Below are 13055 nucleotides of genomic sequence, written 5' to 3'. Positions count from 1 at the left end.
ACAGTCTCGGCTCACTGCAAGCTCTGCCTCCCGGGTTCAGGCGATTCTCCTACCTCAGCCTCCTGAGTAGCTGAGGTTACAGGTATGCACCACCACACCTGGCTACTTTTTTTTTTTTGGAACAGAGTTTTGCACTTGTTGCCCAGCCTGGAGTGCAATGGTGTAATCTCAGCTAGCTGTAACCTCCACTTCCCAGGTTCAAGTGATTCTTTTGCCTCAGTCTCCTGAGTAGCTGGGATTACAGGTGTGCATCAACATGTCCAGCTAATTTTTTGTGTTTTTAGTAGAGACAGGGTTTCACCATGTTGGCCATGCTGGTCTCAAACTCCTGACCTCAGGTGATTCACATGCCTCGGCCTCCCAAAGTGCTGGGATTACAGGCATGAGCCATCACGCTCGGCCAAATTTCAATTTCTAATTGTATATTGCTAGTGTAAATAAATGGTTTTTGGTTTGTTTTATTTTATTTTATTTTTTTATTTTTATTTATTTATTTATTTTTGAGATGGAGTGTCGCTCTGTGGCCCAGGCTGGAGTGCAGTGGAGTGATCTTGGCTCACTGCAACCTCTGCCTCCTGGGTTCAAGTGATTCTCCTGCGTCAGCCTCCCAAGTAGATGGGACTACAGGCACGTGCCACCACGCCCGGCTAATTTTTGTATTTTTGGTAGAGAGAGAGTTGCATGATATTGGCCAGTCTGGTCCTGAACTTCTGGACTCAAGTGACCTGCCAGCCTTGGCCTCCCAAAGTGCTGGGTTTACAGGTGTGAGACGCTGCTCCTGGCCTCTTTGGTAAATTCTTTGGAAGTTTTTACATGGACAAACTTTTTTTTTTTTTTTTTTTTGAGACGGAGTCTCGCTCTGTTGCCCAGGCTGGAGTGCAGTGGCACGATCTCGGCTCACTGCAAGCTCCGCCTCCTGGGTTTACGCCATTCTCCTGCCTCAGCCTCCTGAGTAGCTGGGACTACAGGCGCCCGCCACCGTGCCCGGCTAATTTTTTGTATTTTTAGTAGAGACGGGGTTTCACTGTGGTCTCGATCTCCTGACCTTGTGATCCGCCTGCCTCGGCCTCCCAAAGTGCTGGGATTACAGGCGTGAGCCACCGCGCCCGGCCCATGGACAAACTTTTTGTCGTAAATAGAAACCATGTTGCTTCTTTCTTTCCAATCCATTTTCTTGTATTTCTTTTTTTGACCTTATTGAATTGGTTAGGACATTTATCCAATGTTGAGTACAAATGATTAGAACAGAACCTTTAGAGCGCTTAAAACTTTCACCATTAAGTATGATGCTAGCTGTAAATGTTTTGTAAATGGTCTTTATCAGGTTGAGGAAATTACACTCTAGTCCTCGTTTATTATCGAGCTTCTTTTAGAAATCATGAATGAATGTTGAATTTTGTCAACTACTTTTTCTGTGTATACTGAGGCAATAAATTGTTCTTCTTTAATCCGTAGACCTAGTGAGTTACATTTAGAAATTATCAAATTTTGAATCAGCCTTGCATACCACGGTAAATCCCACTTGTTCACGATACTATTTTTTTTTTTTTTGAGACAGAGTCTCGCTCTGCCGCCCAGGCTGGAGTGCAGTGGCGTGATCTTGGCTCACTGCAAGCTCTGCCTCCCGGGTTCACGCCGTTCTCCTGCCTCAGCCTCCCGAGTAGCTGGGACTACAGGCGCCCGCCACCTCGCCCGGCTAGTTTTTTTGTATTTTTTAGTAGAGACGGGGTTTCACCGTGTCAGCCAGGATGGTCTCGATCTCCTGACCTCGTGATCCGCCCGTCTCGGCCTCCCAAAGTGCTGGGATTACAGGCTTGAGCCACCGCGCCTGGCCCACGATACTATTTTTTAAGGATATTGTTTGTTTCTATTTTCTGTTTTATTTTATTGGTCACCTATCTGTCCCAGAATTTTTGAAAATCTTATGAAGCATTTTTTGTGACTGTTTTCATGAGGTGAGGGATATTGGTTTGTAATTTTCTTCTTTTACATCTGTCTGATTTTAATATCAGGGTAATGCTGACATCAAATAATGAATTAGGAATTGCTCCTTTCTCTTCAACTTTTTGGAAAAGTTTGTGAGCAATTAGTATTATTTCTTTTTTTGTTTTGTTTTACTTTTTTGAGATGGAGCCTCACTCTGTCACCCAGGCTGGAGTGCAATGGTGTGGTCTCAGCTCACTGCAACCTCTGCCTCCCAGGTTTGAGCAATTCTCCTGCCTCAGCCTACCGAGTAGCTGGGACTGCAGGTGCATGCCACCACACCCGGCTAATTTTTGTATTTTTAGTAGAGACGGGGTTTCACGATGTTGACCAGGCTGGTCTTGAATTCCTGACCTCGTGATACGCCCGCCTCGGCCTCCCAAAGTGCTGCAATTACAGGTGTGAGCCACCACTGCCCAGCCTAGTATTATTTCTTTCTTTCTTTTTTTTCTTTTTTTCTTTTTTTTAGACAGAGTCTTGCTCTGTCACCCAGGAGGCTGGAGTGCAGTGGCACGATCTCGGCTCACAGTAACCTCCGCCTCCCAGGTTCAAGCAATTCTCTGCCTCAGCCTCCCACATACCTGGGATTACAGGCACCCACCACTATACCTGGCTAATTTTTCGTATTTTTAGTAGAGACGGGGTTTCACCATCTTGGGCAGGTTGGTCTCCAACTCCTGACCTCAAGTGATTCGCCCGCCTTGGCCTCCCAAAGTGCTAGGATTACACAAGTGTGAACTACCGTGCCTGGCCTCGTATTATCTAGTATTATTTCTTTCTTTCTTTTTTTTTTTGGAGACGGAGTCTCACACTGTCACCCGGGCTGGCATGCAGTGGCACAGTCTTGGCTCACTGCAACCTCTGCCTCCTAGGTTCAAGCAATTCTCCTGCATCAGCCTCCTGAGTAGCTGGCATTACAGGTGCGTGCCACCATGCCCAGCTAATTTTTTGTATTTTTAGTAGAAACGGGGTTTCACTATGTTGCCCAGGCTTGTCTCGAACGCCTGACCTCATGATCTACTTGCTTCAGCCTCCCAAAGTGCTGGGATTACGGGCTTGAGCCACCGCACCCAGCATATTTATTTTTTAACTACCATACTATGCATTAGTTATGATGTTATTCTTTATCACTCAGCTTGGCCAACTTTGTCTCCTGTCTCCTGTGTTCTTAAGTTAGATTTGTTACAACTGCATCACCTCTCTTTCTGATTCCAATATTTCCATCACTTAACATTTGATTACTCCTCTTTAAATTAAAAAAAAATTAATTAGGCCAGGTGTGATGGCTCACTCCTGTAATCCCAACGCTTTGGGAGGCCAAGGCAGGCAGATCACTTGAGGTCAGGAGTTTGAGACCAGCCTGACCAACATGGTAAAACACCGTCTCTACTAAAAATACAAAATTAACTGGGTGTGGTGGCACATGCCTGTAATCCCAGCTACTTGGGAGGCTGTGGCAGGATAATCGCTTGAACCTGGGAGGTCGATGTTGCAGTGAGCCAAGATCATGCCATTGTGCTCCAACCTGGGCAACAAGAGCAAAACTCCATCTCAGAAAAAAAAAAAAAAAAAAAAAAAAAAAATTGTGGTAAAATATACATAAAATTTACTGCCTTAATTATTTTTAAGTATATAGTACAATAGTTTTAAGTGTGAATATGTATTGCTATACATTATTTTGCAACCAAAGTCAGAAGTATTTCACCTTTGAAAACTGAAGTTCTGTATCCATTAAACAACAGCATCCATTTCCCTTTCTCCTTATCCCCTGAAAACCACAACTGTACTTAGTTTCTATGAATTCAGCTATTCTAGATGCCTCATTTAAGTGGAATCATAAAGTATTTGTCTTTTTATGACTGGCTTATTCACTTAGCATAGTATGTTCAAGGCTCATCCATATTGTAGTGCATGTCAAAATATCCTTCAATTTTAAGGCTGAACAACATTCTATTATGTATATTTTAAAATTAAATTAAGTCGGCCAGGCACAGTGGTTCACGCCTGTAGTCCCAGCACTTTGGGAGGCAGAGGCAGGTGGATCATGAGGTCAGGAGTTCCAGACCAGCCTGGCCAAGATAGTGAAACCCTGTCTGTACCGAAAAATGCAAAAATTAGCTGGGCGTGGTGGTGGGCACCTGTAATCCCAGCTACTCGGGAGGCTAAGGCAGGAGAATCACTTGAACCCAGAAGGCGGAGTTTGCAGTGAGCTGAGATCATGCCACTGCACTCTAGGCTGGGTAAAAGAGTAAGACTCTGCCTCAAAAAAAAAAATAAAATAAAATAAAAATTAAATTACATTACATTTTTTGAGACGAAGTCTCCCTCTGTTGCTCAGGCTGGAGTGCTATGGCACAATCTTGGCTCACTGTAACCTACATCTCCCGGGTTCAAGCGATTCTCCTGCCTCAGCCTCCCAAGTAGCTGGGATTACGGGCACCCGCCTCCATGCCCGATTAATTTTTGTGTTTTTTAGTGCAACACGAGGTTTCACCATGTTGGCCAGGGTGGCCTGAAACTGCTGACCTCAAGTGACCCGCCCACCTCAGCCTCCCAAAGTGCTGGGATTACAGGCATGAGCCACTGTGCCCAGCCTCCATTGTGTATATATATAATTATACACCACATTTTATGTGACATTATGAGCATGACATTATGAGCATGAGTATACAGATATTTCTTAGGGATCCTGCTTATAATTCTTTTGGATGTATACACAGAGAACAATTGCTAGATCATATGGTGATTCTATTTTTAATATCTGGAGGAATTGTCATCCTTTCTCCACAGCAGGTGCACAATATTACATTCCCACCAGCAGTGCACAGGCCTCCAATTTTGCACAGCCTCACCCACACTTGTTATTTTCTGTTTTTTTCATAGTAGCCATCTTAACGGGTATGAACTAGTATATTATTGTGATTTTGATTTACGTTTTCCTAATGACTAGTTATGTTGAACACATTTTCATATATTTTTGGGCCATTTATATATCTTTTTTTGGATCCTTTGCCCATTTTAAAATTGGTTTATTTGGGTTTTTGTTTTTGTTTTTTGGGGGGTATGGAGTGTCTCTCTGTCGCCTAGGCTGAAGTGCACTGGCATAATCTCAGCTCACTGCAACCTCTACCTCCCAGGCTCAAGTGATTCCTGTGCCTCAGCCGCCCGAGTAGCTGGGATTACAGGAGTGTGCCACCATGCCTGGCTGATTTTTGCATTCTTAGTAGGTACAGGGTTTCACCATGTTGGCCAGGCTGGTCTCAAACTCCTGACTTCAACTGATCTGCCCACCTCGGCCTCCCAAAGTCCTGGGATTACAGGGGTGAGCCACCAGTGTGCAGCCTATTTGGGTTTTGTGGTTTTTTTTGACATTGATTTTGTACACATTATATGTTGTGGATATTAACCCTTACTGGATATACAATTTGCAAATATTTTCTCCCATTTCCCAGGTTGACTTTTCAATCTGTTGATTTTGTCCTTTGACAAACAAATGTTTTTAACTTTGTTACAGTTCATTTATCTTTTTTTTTTTTTTTTGAGATGGAGTCTCGCTCTGTTGCCCAGGCTGGCGTGCAGTGGCGGGATCTCAGCTCACTGCAACCTCTGCCTCCCAAGTTCAAGTAATTCTCTTGCCTCAGCCTCCCGAGTAGCTGGGTCTATAGGCACCTGCCACCATGCCTGGCTAAATTTTTTTGTATTTTTACTAGAGACGGGGTTTCACCATGTTAGCCAGGATGGTCTCGATCTCCTGACCTTGTGATCCGCCTGCCTCGGCTTCCCAAAGTGCTGGGATTACAGGCGTGAGCCACTGTGCCCAGCCCATTTATCTATTTTTACTTTTATTGCATGTGATTTTGTGTCATGTCCAAGAAATCATTGCCAAATCCAATGCCATGAAGCCTTTCTCCTATGTTTTCTTCTAAGTGTTTTATAAGTATTAGGTCTTTAATCTATTTTGAGTTAAATTTTTTTTTTATTATACTTTAAGTTCTAGGGTACATGTGCACAATGTGCAGGTTTGTTACATATGCATACTTGTGCCATGTTGGTGTGCTGCACCCATCAACTCATCAGCACCAATCAACTCATCATTTACATCAGGTGTAACTCCCAATGCCATCCCTCTCCCCTCCCCCTTCCCCATAATGAGCCCCGGTGTGTGATTTCCCCCTTCCAGAATCCAAGTGATCTCATTGTTCAATTCCCACCTATGAGTGAGAACATGCAGTGTTGGGTTTTCTGTTCTTGTGATAGTTTGCTGAGAATGATGGTTTCCAGCTGCATCCATGTCCCTACAAAGGACATGAACTCATCCTTTTTTATGGATGCATAGTATTCCATGGTGTATATGTGCCACATTTTCTTAATCCAGTCTGTCACTGATGACATTTGGGTTGATTCTAACACTTTGCTATTGTGAATAGTGACACAATAAACATACATGTGCATGTGTCTTTATAGCAGCATGATTTATAATCCTTTGGGTATACACCCAGTAATGGGATGGCTGGGTCATATGGTATTTCTAGTTCTAGATCCTTGAGGAATTGCCATACTGTTTTCCACAATGGTTGAACCAGTTTACAATCCCACCAACGGTGTAAAAGTGTTCCTATTTCTCCACATCCTCTCCAGCACCTGTTGTTTCCTGACTTTTTAATGATTGCCATTCTAACTGGTGTGAGATGGTATCTCATTGTGGTTTTGATTTGCATTTCTCTGATGGCCAGTGATGACGAGCATTTTTTCATGTGTCTGTGGGCTGTATGCATGTCTTCTTTTGAGAAATGTCTGTTCATATCCTTTGCCCACTTTTTGATGGGGCTGTTTGTTTTTTTCTCGTAAATTTGTTTGAGTTCTTTGTAGGTTCTGGATATTAGCCCTTTGTCAGATGAGTAGATTGCAAAAATTTTCTCCCATTCTGTAGGTTGCCTGTTCACTCTGATGGTAGTTTCTTTTGCTGTGCAGAAGCTCTTTAGTTTAATTAGATCCCATTTGTCAATTTTGGCTTTTGTTGCCATTGCTTTTGGTGTTTTAGACATGAAGTCCTTGCCCATGCCTATGTCCTGAATGGTATTACCTAGGTTTTCTTCTAGGGTTTTTATGGTTTTAGGTCTAACATTTAAGTCTCTAATCCATCTTGAATTAATTTTCGTATAAGGAGTAAGGAAAGGATCCAGTTTCAGCTTTCTACTTATGGCTAGCCAATTTTCCCAGCACCATTTATTAAATAGGGAATCCTTTCCCCATTTCTTGTTTTTGTCAGGTTTGTCAAAGATCAGATGGCTGTAGATGTGTGGTATTATTTCTGAGGACTCTGTTCTGTTCCATTGATCTAGATCTCTGTTTTGGTACCAGTACCATGCTGTTTTGGTTACTGTAGCCTTGTAGTATAGTTTGAAGTCAGGTAGCATGATGCCTCCAGCTTTGTTCTTTTGGCTTAGGATTGCCTTGGCAATGCAGGGTCTTTTTTGATTCCATATGAACTTTAAAGCAGTTTTTTCCAATTCTGTGAAGGAAGTCATTGGTAGCTTGATGGGAATGGCATTGAATCTATAAATTACCTTGGGCAGTATGGCCATTTTCACAATATCGATTCTTCCCATCCATGAGCATGGTATGTTCTTCCATTTGTTTGTGTCCTCGTGTCCTCTTTTATTTCACTGAGCAGTGGTTTGTAGTTCTCCTTGAAGATGTCCTTTACATCTTTTGTAAGTTGGATTGCTAGGTATTTTATTCTCTTTGAAGCAATTGTGAATGGAAGTTCATTCATGATTTGGCTCTCTGTTTGTCTGTTACTGGTGTATAAGAATGCTTGTGATTTTTGCACATTAATTTTGTATCCTGAGACTTTGCTGAAGTTGCTTATCAGCTTAAGGAGATTTTGGGCTGAGATGATGGGATTTTCTAAATATACAATCATGTCATCTGCAAACAGGGACAATTTGACTTCTTCTTTTCCTAACTGAATACCCTTTATTTCTTTCTCTTGCCTGATTGCCCTAGCCAGAACTTCCAACACTATGTTGAATAGAAGTGGTGAGAGAGGGCATCCCTGTCTTGTGCCGGTTTTCAAAGGGAATGCTTCCAGTTTTTGCCCATTCAGGATGATATTGGCTGTGGGTTTGTCATAAATAGCTCTTATTATTTTGAGATACGTTCCATCAATACCGAATTTATTGAGAGTTTTTAGCATGAAGTGCTGTTGAATTTTGTCAAAGGCCATTTCTGCATCTATTGAGATAATCATGTGGTTTTTGTCTTTGGTTTTGTTTATATGCTGGATTACGTTTATTGATTTTTGTATGTTGAACCAGCCTTGCATCCCAGGGATGAGGCCCACTTGATCATGGTGGATAAGCTTTTTGATGTGCTGCTGGATTCGGTTTGCTAGTATTTTACTGAGGATTTCTGCATCAATGTTCATCAGGGATATTGGTCTAAAATTATCTTTTTTTGTTGTGTCTCTGCCAGGCTTTGGTATCAGGATGATGTTGGCCTCATAAAATGAGTTAGGGAGGATTCCCTCTTTTTCTATTGATTGGAATAGTTTCAGAAGGAATGGTCCCAGCTCCTCCTTGTACCTCTGGTAGAATTCGGCTGTGAATCCGTCTGGTCCTGGACTTTTTTTGGTTGGTAGGCTATTAATGATTGCCTCAATTTCAGAGCCTGCTATTGGTCTATTCAGGGATTCAACTTCTTCCTGGTTTAGTCTTGGGAGAGTGTAAGTGTCCAGGAAATTATCCATTTCTTCTAGGTTTTCTAGTTTATTTGTGTAGAAGTGTTTATAGTATTCTCTGATGGTAGTTTGTATTTCTGTGGGGTCGGTGGTGATATCCCCTTTATCATTTTTTATTGCGTCTATTTGATTCTTCTCTCTTTTCTTCTTTATTAGTCTTGCTAGCAGTCTATCAACTTTGTTGATCTTTTCAAAAAACTAGCTCCTGGATTCATTGATTTTTTGGAGGGTTTTTTGTATCTCTATCTCCTTCAGTTCTGCTCTGATCTTAGTTATTTCTTGCTTTCTGCTAGCTTTTGAATGTGTTTGCTCTTGCTTCTCTAGTTCTTTTAATTGTGATGTTAGGGTGTCAGTTTTAGATCTTTCCAGCTTTCTCTTGTGGGCATTTAGTGCTATAAATTTCCCTCTACACACTGCTTTAAATGTGTCCCAGAGATTCTGGTATGTTGTATCTTTGTTCTCATTGGTTTCAAAGAACATCTTTATTTCTGTCTTCATTTCGTTATGTACTCAGTAGTCATTCAGGAGCAGGTTGTTCAGTTTCCATGTAGTTAAGTGGTTTTGATTGAGTTTCTTAGTCCTGAGTTCTAGTTTGATTGCACTGTGGTCTGAGAGACAGCTTGTTATAATTTCTGTTCTTTTACATTTGCTGAGGAGTGCTTTACTTCCAACTGTGTGGTCAATTTTGGAATAAGTGCGATGTGGTGCTGAGAAGAATGTATATTCTGTTGATTTGGGGTGGAGAGTTCTGTAGATGTCTATTAGGTCCCCTTGGTGCAGAGTTGAGTTCAATTCCTGGATATCCTTGTTAACTTTCTGTCTCGTTGATCTGTCTAATGTTGACAGTGGGGTGTTGAAGTCTCCCATTATTATTGTATGGGAGTCTAAGTCTCTTTGTAAGTCTCTAAGGACTTGGTTTATGAATCTGGGTGCTCCTGTATTGGGTGCATATATATTTAGGATAGTTAGCTATTCCTGTTGAATTGATCCCTTTACCATTATGTAATGGCCTTCCTTGTCTCCTTTGATCTTTGATGGTTTAAAGTCTGTTTTATCAGAGACTAGGATTGCAACCCCTGCTTTTTTTTGTTCTCCATTTGCTTGGTAGATCTTCCTCCATCCCTTTATTTTGAGCCTATGTGTGTCTCTGCATGTGAGATGGGTCTCCTGAATACAGCAAACTGATGAGTCTTCAACTAACGAGCAAAATAACCAGCTGATATCACCATGACAGGATCAAGTTCATACATAACAATATTAACCTTAAATGTAAATGGACTAAATGGTCCAATTAAAAGACACAGACTGGCAAATTAGAGTTAAATTTTTTATATAATATAAGGTAAGGATCCAACTTCATTCTTTCATATGTAGATGTTCAGTTTTCCCACCAACATTTGTGTGTGTTTTTTTTTTTTTTTTAGAAGACTGTCCTTTCCTCATTGGGTGGCCTTAGCAACCTTCTGGAAAATAATTTGACCTTATGCTATGAATACACTATACTATACACATACTGTTAACTTGGTGTTTATTTATGTGCTCTCTATTCTATTCTATCAGGTTATAAGTCTGTCTTTATGCCTGTACCACATTATTTTGATTAATGTAGCTTTGGAATAAGTTTGAAATCAGAAAATGTGGGATCTCCAACTTCATTTTTCTTTTTCAAGATTGTTTCAGCCATTCAGGGTCCCTTGAGATTCCATGTAAATTTTAGGATGAATTTTTGTATTGCTGCAAAAACAAAACAAAACAAAACAAAAGCCATTGGGATTTTGATAGAGGTTGTATTAATATGTAGATTGGTTTGGGTAGTATTGACATCTTAACAGCATTAAATATTCCAATCCATAAACATGGGATATCTTTCAATTTACTTGTGTTTAATTTCTCTCAGTAACATTTTGTAGTGAAAACAACAAGTATACAAGTCTTTTACCTCCTTGGATAAGTTTATTTCTAAATTTATTATTATTATTATTTTAAATATTTATTTATTTATTTATTTTTGAGATGGAGTCTTGCTCTGCTGCCCTGGCTGGAGTGCGGTGGTGCGATCGTAGCTCACTGCAAGCTCCGCCTCCTGGGTGCAAGCATTTCTGCCTCAGCCTCCTGAGTAGCTGGGATTACAGGTGCCTGCCACCGTGCTGGCTAATTTTTGTATTTTTAGTAAAGACGGGGTTTCACCATGTTGGCCAGGCTGGTCCCGAACTTCTGACCTCAAGTGATCCACCTGTCTTGGCCTCTCAGTATTATTATTTTTGAGACAGAGTCTCTCTCTGTTACCCAGGCTGGAGTGCAGTGGCGCAATCTCAGCTCACTGCAACCTCTGCCTCCCAGGTTCAAGTGATTCTCCCACCTCAGCCTCCCAAGTAGCTGGGACTACAAGCACCCACCATCATACCTGAATAATTTTTGTATTTTTGTAGAGACAGGGTTTCACCATGTTGGCCAGACTGGTCTTAAACTCCCAACCTCAGGTGATCCACCTGTCTCGGCCTTCCAAAGTGCTGGGATTACAGGTGTGAGCTGCAATTTCTAAATACATTATTATTTTTGATGCTATTATAAATGGCATTGTTTTCTTAATTTCTTTTTCATATTGCTCAGTGTTAGTGTAGTTAGCAATGTGACTGATCTGTATTTTTTACCCTGCAACTTTGCTGAATTTATTGTTCTAGTAGTGTGTTTGTGTGTGTGTGTGTGCGTGCGCGTGCATATGAGCACAGGGGGGTAAGCCTTAGGGCTTCCTACGTATATAGAGCTTTCTACATATGTAGGGTTTCTACAATTTAAGATCATGTTATCTGTGAACAGAGATAATTTTACTTTTTCCTTTCTAAATTGTGTGCCTTTTATTTCTTTTTCTTGCCTAATTGTGGTGTCTAGGACTTCCAGTACTAGGTTAGATAGATGGTGAAAGTGGGCCTCCTTGCCTTGTTCCTAATCTTGGAGAAAAACTTGCAGTCTTTCACTATTGAGTATATTATAATCTGTGGGCTTTTCGTATATGGCCTTTATTATGTTGAAGAAGTTTTCTTCTATTTCTAGTTTCTTTAGTGTGTGTTTTTTGTTCTTGTTAAGACAAGGGCTCACTCTGTCACCAAGGCTGGAGTGCAGTGGCACAATCATGGCTCACTGCAGCCTTGACTTCCCAGGTTCAAGCAATCCTCACACCTCAGCCTCCTGACTAGCTGTAACTATAAGCACACGCCACCATACCTGGCTGATATTTTTTATTTTTTGTGGAGCCAGGGTTTCACCATGTTGCTCAGGCTGGTCTCGAACTCCTGGACTAAAGCGAAACTTCTGCCTTGGCCTCTCAAATTGCTGGGGTTACAGGCATGAGCTACTGTGCCCAGCCTCTTTTGTATTTTTTTCTTTTTTTATCATGAAAGGGTGTTAAATTTTGTCAAATGCTTTTTCTAAATCAATTGTGATGATCATATGTGGTTTTTTTTCTGTCATTCTGTTAATTTGGCACATTGCATTGATTGATTTACGTATATTTAACCATCCTTGCATTCTAGAAATAAATCTCACTTGATCATGGTGTATAATCCTTTTAATGTGCTGTTGAATTCTGTTTGCTAGTATTTTGGTAAGGTTTTCTGTATCAATATTCATCGGGTATGTTTGTATTTAGTTTTCTTATTTTGTAGTGCCTTTGTCTGTCTTCAGTATACATTGATCTCAAAGGATGAGTTGGGAAGTATTTTTTCCTCTTCATTTTTCTGGGAGAATTTATGAGGAGTTGGTAGTATTTTTTCCTTGATCACTGTGCTATGTGTTAGCTTGTAATGTTATTCTTCATCATTTGGCTTAGCAAACTTTGCCTTGGCTCTCCTGTGTTCCTGACTTAAATTATTATTATTATTATTATTATTTTTTTTTTTTTTTTTTTTTGAGACGGAGTCTCGCTCTGTAGCCCAGGCTGGAGTGCAGTGGCCGGATCTCAGCTCACTGCAAGCTCCGCCTCCCGGGTTCACGCCATTCTCCGGCCTCAGCCTCCCGAGTAGCTGGGACTACAGGCACCCGCCACCTCGCCCGGCTAGTTTTTTGTATTTCTTAGTAGAGACGGGGTTTCACCGTGTTATCCAGGATGGTCTCGATCTCCTGACCTCGTGATCCACCCGTCTCGGCCTCCCAAAGTGCTGGGATTACAGGCTTGAGCCACCGCGCCCGGCCTGACTTAAATTATTATTGGCTGTAACAGCAGATACACCTAACATCAGAATACTCATTTTGCATGATGATTTGGTTGGCAAAATCCAAATCTTACTCTTTTTTTTGGTTTTAAATTTTAATCAAAGCACGTATATAAGATTAC

The 13055-nt window shown here is 41.3% G+C and overlaps 1 protein-coding gene across 1 annotated transcript in view; it reads left to right on the top strand.

The window, feature by feature from the left end:
• Positions 1-13055, top strand: part of FAM186A (family with sequence similarity 186 member A) — a 77984-nt gene that overhangs the window by 23265 nt on the left and 41664 nt on the right. The window lies entirely within an intron of this gene.

Source organism: Macaca fascicularis, chromosome 11 (genome assembly GCF_037993035.2).
Source record: "Macaca fascicularis isolate 582-1 chromosome 11, T2T-MFA8v1.1".
Lineage (NCBI taxonomy): Eukaryota > Metazoa > Chordata > Mammalia > Primates > Cercopithecidae > Macaca > Macaca fascicularis.
The sequence above is the reverse complement of the archived record's forward strand: the minus strand, read 5'-3'. Positions and strand labels throughout refer to the sequence as shown.